The sequence below is a fragment of the Galeopterus variegatus genome, unplaced genomic scaffold, assembly GCF_000696425.1.
Source record: "Galeopterus variegatus unplaced genomic scaffold, G_variegatus-3.0.2 Scaffold6901, whole genome shotgun sequence".
NCBI classification, from domain to species: domain Eukaryota; kingdom Metazoa; phylum Chordata; class Mammalia; order Dermoptera; family Cynocephalidae; genus Galeopterus; species Galeopterus variegatus.
The window spans coordinates 2,393-9,479 of record NW_007733012.1 but is presented as its reverse complement, the minus strand read 5'-3'; the positions used below and the strand labels follow the sequence as shown (position 1 = coordinate 9,479).

General features: G+C 36.9%; 1 pseudogene; it reads right to left on the bottom strand.

Moving 5' to 3' along the window:
* Window positions 1–7,087, bottom strand: part of LOC103606860 — a 45,661-nt pseudogene that overhangs the window by 37,885 nt on the left and 689 nt on the right.

Genomic DNA, 7,087 nt, shown 5'->3' with positions numbered 1-7,087 from the left:
GCCTACTCACCTCTGCAAACAAGGCAGGACCCAGAGCCACCCACCAGCAGCAACCAGGGATGCACAGGTAAGGAAAAGACCCCTGGACAGCCCTCCCACTATCCACAAACAAGGCAGGACCCAGCATAGGCCACCTCCTGTGACTGGGGATGCAAAAGTGGGAAAAGCCCCAAGGCAGCCCACCTCTGACCCTCACAGCAGCCAGTACTCAGCACCACCCACCACAACCAGGAGGTCCTGCAATGCTACCAAGGAGGTGGTCCACAACAGCCACCACCACAGTTTCTACCACTAAAAGGACAGCTAGTCACCACAGAAGCAGCCACAACCACTGTGCAGGTGGCCCACCACATATTCAACTCCATTGAGACAAGGAGAGCCACCAGAGGATCCTGGAAAAAAAGGAGGAAGTCTTTCTCCGCAAAGTCTGCTCCAGAGTAACAGAAACAGCAACTGATCTACCAGATGACCACAAATCAATGTAGAGATAATAGAAATACAAAAAAACAAGAAAATATGACAACACCAAAAGAATATAGTAATTCTCAGTTATCAAGCCCTACAGAACAGGAAACTCTTGAAATGACTAAAAAAGAATTCCAAGTAACAATCTTGAGGAAACTCAATGAAATAAGAGAAGACTCAGTTAGACAACACAATGAAATAAGAAAAAAAAATATCCAGGATATCAAGGAGGAAATTTACAAAGAGATTAATACTTTAAAAGATAATGTAGCAGAACTCCTGGAACGGAAAGATTCATTCAATGAAATAAATAACACAACTGAGACCTTAAGCAGCAAATTTGATCAAACAGAAGAAGGAATCTCTGATCACAAAGATAGTCTTTACAAACTAATCCAGGCAGACAGAAAAAAAAAAAAAAAAAAGAAAAGAAAGAAAGAAAAAAAATTTAAAAATGAAGTAAGTCTAAGAGAGCTAGCAGACAAACTTAAGCACACAAGCATCTGAATCATGGGTGTTCCAGAAGGAAAAGAGAAAAATAAATGCATTGAAAATCTATTCAATGAAAGAATTACAGAAAACTTCCCAGATATACAGAGAGACACAGAACTTCAGATTGCTGAAGCTCAAAGATCCCCAAGCATATTTGTATGAGTCCATTTCTATTGCTTATAACAAAATACATGAAACGAAAATGAAATTTATTGGTTACAGTTTCAGAAGCTGGGAAGTCCAAAGTGCAGGGAGCACATCTGTTGAGGGTCTTGGTTGTGGCAACAGTGATCCAGGTGTCTCACATGGCAGAAATGGTTAGAGCAGAGAGAGAGAGAGAGAGAGAGAGAAGGAGAAATTAACTTCCTCATTCACTCTCTTTTTAAAGCCCTCAGAACCATGACACTGACCACCATTATTAATCCATTCACTATGGCATGTGCCTACAATTTAATCACCTCTTCAAAGCTCCACCTTTCAATTACCATAATAGGATTTCCCACCCTGTCAACATTGTCACAGTGGACATTAAGCTTCTAATATATGAACTTTGTGGACATAATTGAATAAATCTACAGAAAATTCAATCCAAAAAGATCCTCTCCAAGACAAATTACAGTCAAACAAGCAAAGTTCAAAGACAAAGAGAGAATCATAAAGGTGGCAAAAAAAAAAAAAGCATCAAGTCACTTATAAGATAGGACCTAGTAGACTAACAATAGATTTCTCATTGAAACTTTACAGGTGAGAAGAAAATGGGATGACATATTCAAAATACTAACAGAAAAAAAAAAAAAAAAAAACACAAAAACTGCCAGCTAAGAACGCTATACCCAGCAAGCTTACCCTTCAGAAATGAGGGAGAAACAGTATATTTCCCAGACAAACTAAAACAGCAAGAATACCAGCACTATAATAAATTCTCAAAGGATTCCTGCCTTTGGAATCTGAAAAACAATAATCACTACCACAAACACATAATAAAGAACAAAACCCAATGGTGAAACACAAATGCAAATGAGAAAGAAAGAAGAAATTAAATCTTATCAACTCAAAAAAAAAACAAAGATGAATAATAAAAGGGGAAGAAAGGAACAAAAGATATTTAAATAATCTACACAAAAGGCAATAAAATGGCAGGAGTAAGACAATATCTCTCAATAATACCCCTAAATGTAAATGGATTACACTCCACATTCAAAGGACACAGATGGACCAATTAGATTAAGAAGCTAGACCCAACCATATGCTGTCTTCAAGAGACCAACCTCACCTGTAGAAATGCACACAGACTAATAGTGAAGGGATGGAAAAAGATATACCACACAAATAGAAACCGAAAACAAGCAGAAGTAGCTACTACTTATCTCAGATAAAATAGACTTTAAACCAAAATCTTAAAAAGAGAAAAGGAAGGACTCTACATAGTGATAAAGGGATCTTTCCAGCAAGAAGACATAACAATCAAATATACATGCACCCAATACTGGAGCACCCAGATATATAAAGCAAACACTATTAGACATAAAGAAAGAGACAGAGCCCAACAAAATAATATCTGGTAATGTGAACACCCCTCTCTCAGCACTAGACAGATCATTTAGGCAACAAATCAACAGTGAAACTCAGGATTTAAACTGGACTTTGGACCAGTTGGACCTGGCAGATATCTACAGAACATTTCATCCAACAGCTACAGAATACACATTCTTTGCATCAGCACATGGAACATTCTCCAAGATAGACCACATTTGGTCACAAATCAAGTCTCAACAAATTTTAAAATATCAAATTCATCTCAAGCATCTTTTCAGACCACAATGGGTTAAAAATAGAAATTAATAACAAACAAAACTCAAGACACTATACAAATACATGTAAATTAAACAACAGACTCCTGAATAACCTATAGGTCCAAGAAGAAATTAAACAGAAAAAAAAAAATAAATCTTGAAACCAATGAATATAAAGACATATCATACCAAAATCTCTGGGATACTGCAAAACCAGTACTAAGAGGAAAGTTTATTGCAATTAATGCTTACATTAACAAAAGAGACAAATTTCAAATAAACAAATTAATGCTATACCCCAAAGAACTAGAAAAACAAGAACAGTCCAATCCCAAAGTTAGTAGGCATGCAGAAATAATTAAGATCAGAGCAGAAGTAAACAAAATAGAGACTCCCCCCAAAATGCAAAAGATCAGTGAAACAAAAAGTTGATTTTTAGAGAAGATAAACAAAATAGATGAACCATTATTTAGGTTAACAAAAAAAAAAAAAAAAGAAGAAGAAGAAGAAGAAGAGAGAACACCCAAATAACAAAACTCAGAAATGAAAAAGGAGACATTACAACTGATACCACAGAAATACAGAAATCATTAGAGACTATTACAAAGAGCTATATGCTGACAAACTTGAAACCTAGATACATAGAAACTACCAAGACTGAATCAAGAAGATACAGAAAACCTGAACAGTCCAATAACAAGCACTGAAATTGAAGCAGTAATCAAGAGTGTCCCAACAAAGAGAAGCCCAGGACCAAATGGCTTACTTCTGAATTCTAGCAAACCTTTGAAGAGGAGTCAATGCCAATTCTCTTCAAACTATTCCAAAAACTGAAACAGAGGATATTCTCCCAAATTCATTCTATGAGGCCAGAATCACCTTGATACCAGAAACAGAAAAAAAATACAACAGATAAAGAAAACTACAGGCCAATATCCCAGATGAACACAGACATAAAAATCCTCAACAAAATACTAGCAATCAGAATACAGCAATACATCAAAAACATTACATACGACAACTGAGTGAGATTCATCCTGAGAAGACAAGGATGGTTCAACATATGCAAGTCAATACATGTGATACCCTGCATCAACAAAATCAAGGACAAAAAACATATGATTATCTCAATAGATGCATAAACAGCATTTGACAAAATTCAACATCTCTTCATGATGAAGACTCTCAGAAAATTTATAAGGAAAGTATTTCAAAGCAATGAAAGCCATATATGGCAAAACTACTGTGTCTATCATCTTTAATGGGGAAAAGCTGAAAGCTGTTCCCTTAAGAACAGGAAGAAGACAAGGATGCTCACTCTCACCACTCCTATTTAACATAGTGTTAGAAGTGCTGGCCAGAACAATCAGGAAAGAGAGAGAAATAAAGGACACGAAGACTGGAAAAGATGAAGTCAAATTGTCCCTGTTTGCCGGTGACATGATCCAATATATAGAAAAACCTAAAGACTCTACCAAAAAACTCCTAGAGCTTTTTAACAATTTCAGTAATGTTGCAGGATATAAAATCAACACTCAAAAATCAGTAACGTTTTTATTCTCCGATAATGAAATAGCAGAAAAAGAAATCAAGAAAATAAGCCCATTTACAATAGTAACTGAAGCATAAAATACCTAGGAATCTTTTTTTTTTTTTTTTTTTTGTACTTTTTGAGACCACACTGCACTCAGCCAGTGAGCACTGTGAGCACACAGGTCATCCCTATATAGGATCCGAACCCACGGTGGGAGCGCTGCTGCACTCCCAGCACAGCACTCTCCCAAGTGTGCCACGGGCTCGGCCCCTAGGAATCATTTTAAACAAGAAGGTGAAAGATCTCTACATTAAGAACTACAAATCACTACTGAAAAAAATTAAAGAAGACACAAAAAGGTGGAAAGACATTCCATGCTCTTGGACTGGAAGAATCAACATTTTTAAAGTGTCCGTATTACCCAAAGTGATCTACAGATTCAATGCAATCCCCATCAAAATACCAAAGACATTCTTCACAGAGATAGAAAAACCAATCCTAACATTCATATGGAACAACAAAAGCCCCAAATAGCTAAAGCGATCCTGAGCAAATAAAATAAAATAAAATAATACTACCTGCCTTCAAATTATACTACAAAGCTATAGTAACCAAAGCAGCATGGTACTGGCACAAAAGTAGATGCACTGATGAATGGAACAGAATAGAGAACCCAGAAATCAACTTTCAGACTTATAGCCAACTGATCTTTGACAAAGGCAACTAGAAGATACACTGGGGAAAAGACCACCTCTTCAATAAACAGTGCTGGGAAAATTGGACAACCATATGAGGAAGAAAGAACCATACCTGTACCTCTCGTCATATACCAAAATCAATTCAAATGGATTAAAGACTTAAATATAAGACTTAAAACTATAAAACTGCTAAGGGAAAACACTTCAAGAAGTAGGGCTGGGCAAAGACTTTATGAATGAGACACCAAAAGCACAAGCAACAAAAGAAATATAAACAAATGGGATTATAACTAAAAATTTTCTGCACAGCAAAGGAAACGATCAACAGAGTAGAGAGACAACCTATAGAATGGGAAAAAAATATTTGTAAAATATATATCTGACAAGGGTTAATATGTAACACATACAAGGAATTCAAACAACTACATATTAAAAAAAAAAAAGACAAATAACCCAATTAAAAAATGAGCAAAGCAGCGGAACAAACATTTTTCAAAGGATTACATACAAATGACTGACAGGTACATGATAAAATGTCCAATATCACTAATCATCAGGGAAATGCAAATTAAAACTGCATTGAGATATTATCTCACCCTGGCTAGACTAGCTATAACAAAAGGACTGAAAATAACAAGTGCTGGTGAGGATGCAGAGAAATGTGAACTCTTCGACTGTTGGTAGAACTGTAAATTAGTACAGCCACTATGGAAAACAGTATGGAGATTTCTCAAACAACTATGGATAGATCCCATACAATCCAGCAGTCCCAATTCTGGGTATATGCCCAAATGGAAATCATCATATCAAAGGGATACTTCCACTCCCATATTCATTGGAGCTCTATTTACAATAGCCAAGATATGGAACCAACCTAAAAATCCATTGACAGATGACTGGATAAGGAAAATGTGGTATATATAAACTATAGAATACTACTCAGCCATAAAAAAGAATGAAATTCTGCCATTTTCAGCAATATGTATGAGCTTGGAGAAAATTATGTTAAGTTAAGTAAGAGGGAAAAATACCTCAGGCCCTCACTAAGAGGGTGCTAAGAGAGGAAGAAGGAAGGAAAGAAAGACCACAGTGGTGTGTTGGCCTTACAGATGGAGAGAACAGACCTATGGTTGCCAGAATGGGGGTAGGGAGGTAGAGAGGCATTGGGGAGAGGTTGGGTAGGGGTCATGGGGAATAATTGCAATTTGAGGTGGCGGGCAGACTGATAGCATTGATTTGCTCATCATATCTTGGGCACAGGTGCTGATGGTAGCTCTATGCCCCATAAATATGTATGATCAATAAAATAAATAAATAAATGAATAAAATAAAATCCAGGCTAACCATTTTGGAATTCACAGAATGGAATCTCAATGAAATAAAGATTTTTATGAATTTTGGTTACTGCTGTATACATGATAGATTCAATAAATATTTATCAAAAGTATTTACTTTCTGGGCCGGCCCGCTGACGCACTGCTACAGTGCGCCGCTTGGGAAGCGTGGCGGCGCTCCCGCCAAGGGTTCGGATCCCACATACAGACCGGCCGCTCACTGGCTGAGCGAGGTGCAAGAGCAACACTGAGGGTTGCGATCCATTGCCGGTCACGAAACAAGACAAAAAGGAAAAAAAAAAGTATTTACTTTCTGTTCAAGTTAGTAGATTACTAGATTACACTTAAACAGAGAAGTGATTGAAGGAGATTCCTAAAAAGAAAGAAATCAATGAGAACAAGCAACTACCAAGAATACAGTATGAGGGCCTGCTATAGAATTCTTTTCTCTTAGTGAATTTAATGAAACACCTGGTAGGATCTAAGAATTCCACCTTGATTTTGACAATCCAGAAAAACACTCTCCTTATAATGGCATTCAGTAGATGTTATATAAGTGAGCCAAAGATGTCCTTTGTATATTAGCTCCTAGGTTGTTTAATTTTGAAGAATGTTGAGGCCAGTTAGCTCAAAAGTTTGCCTGTGACAAATGCAAATTCGTATACACCCAATTGTCTTAAACATAGCCCAAATAAGCAGACTTTTAGCCATTTATGTGTTGGGCTAAGCCCGGGCCGCCAGCCATTTTGGGAAAGTACCTCAGCCATTTTA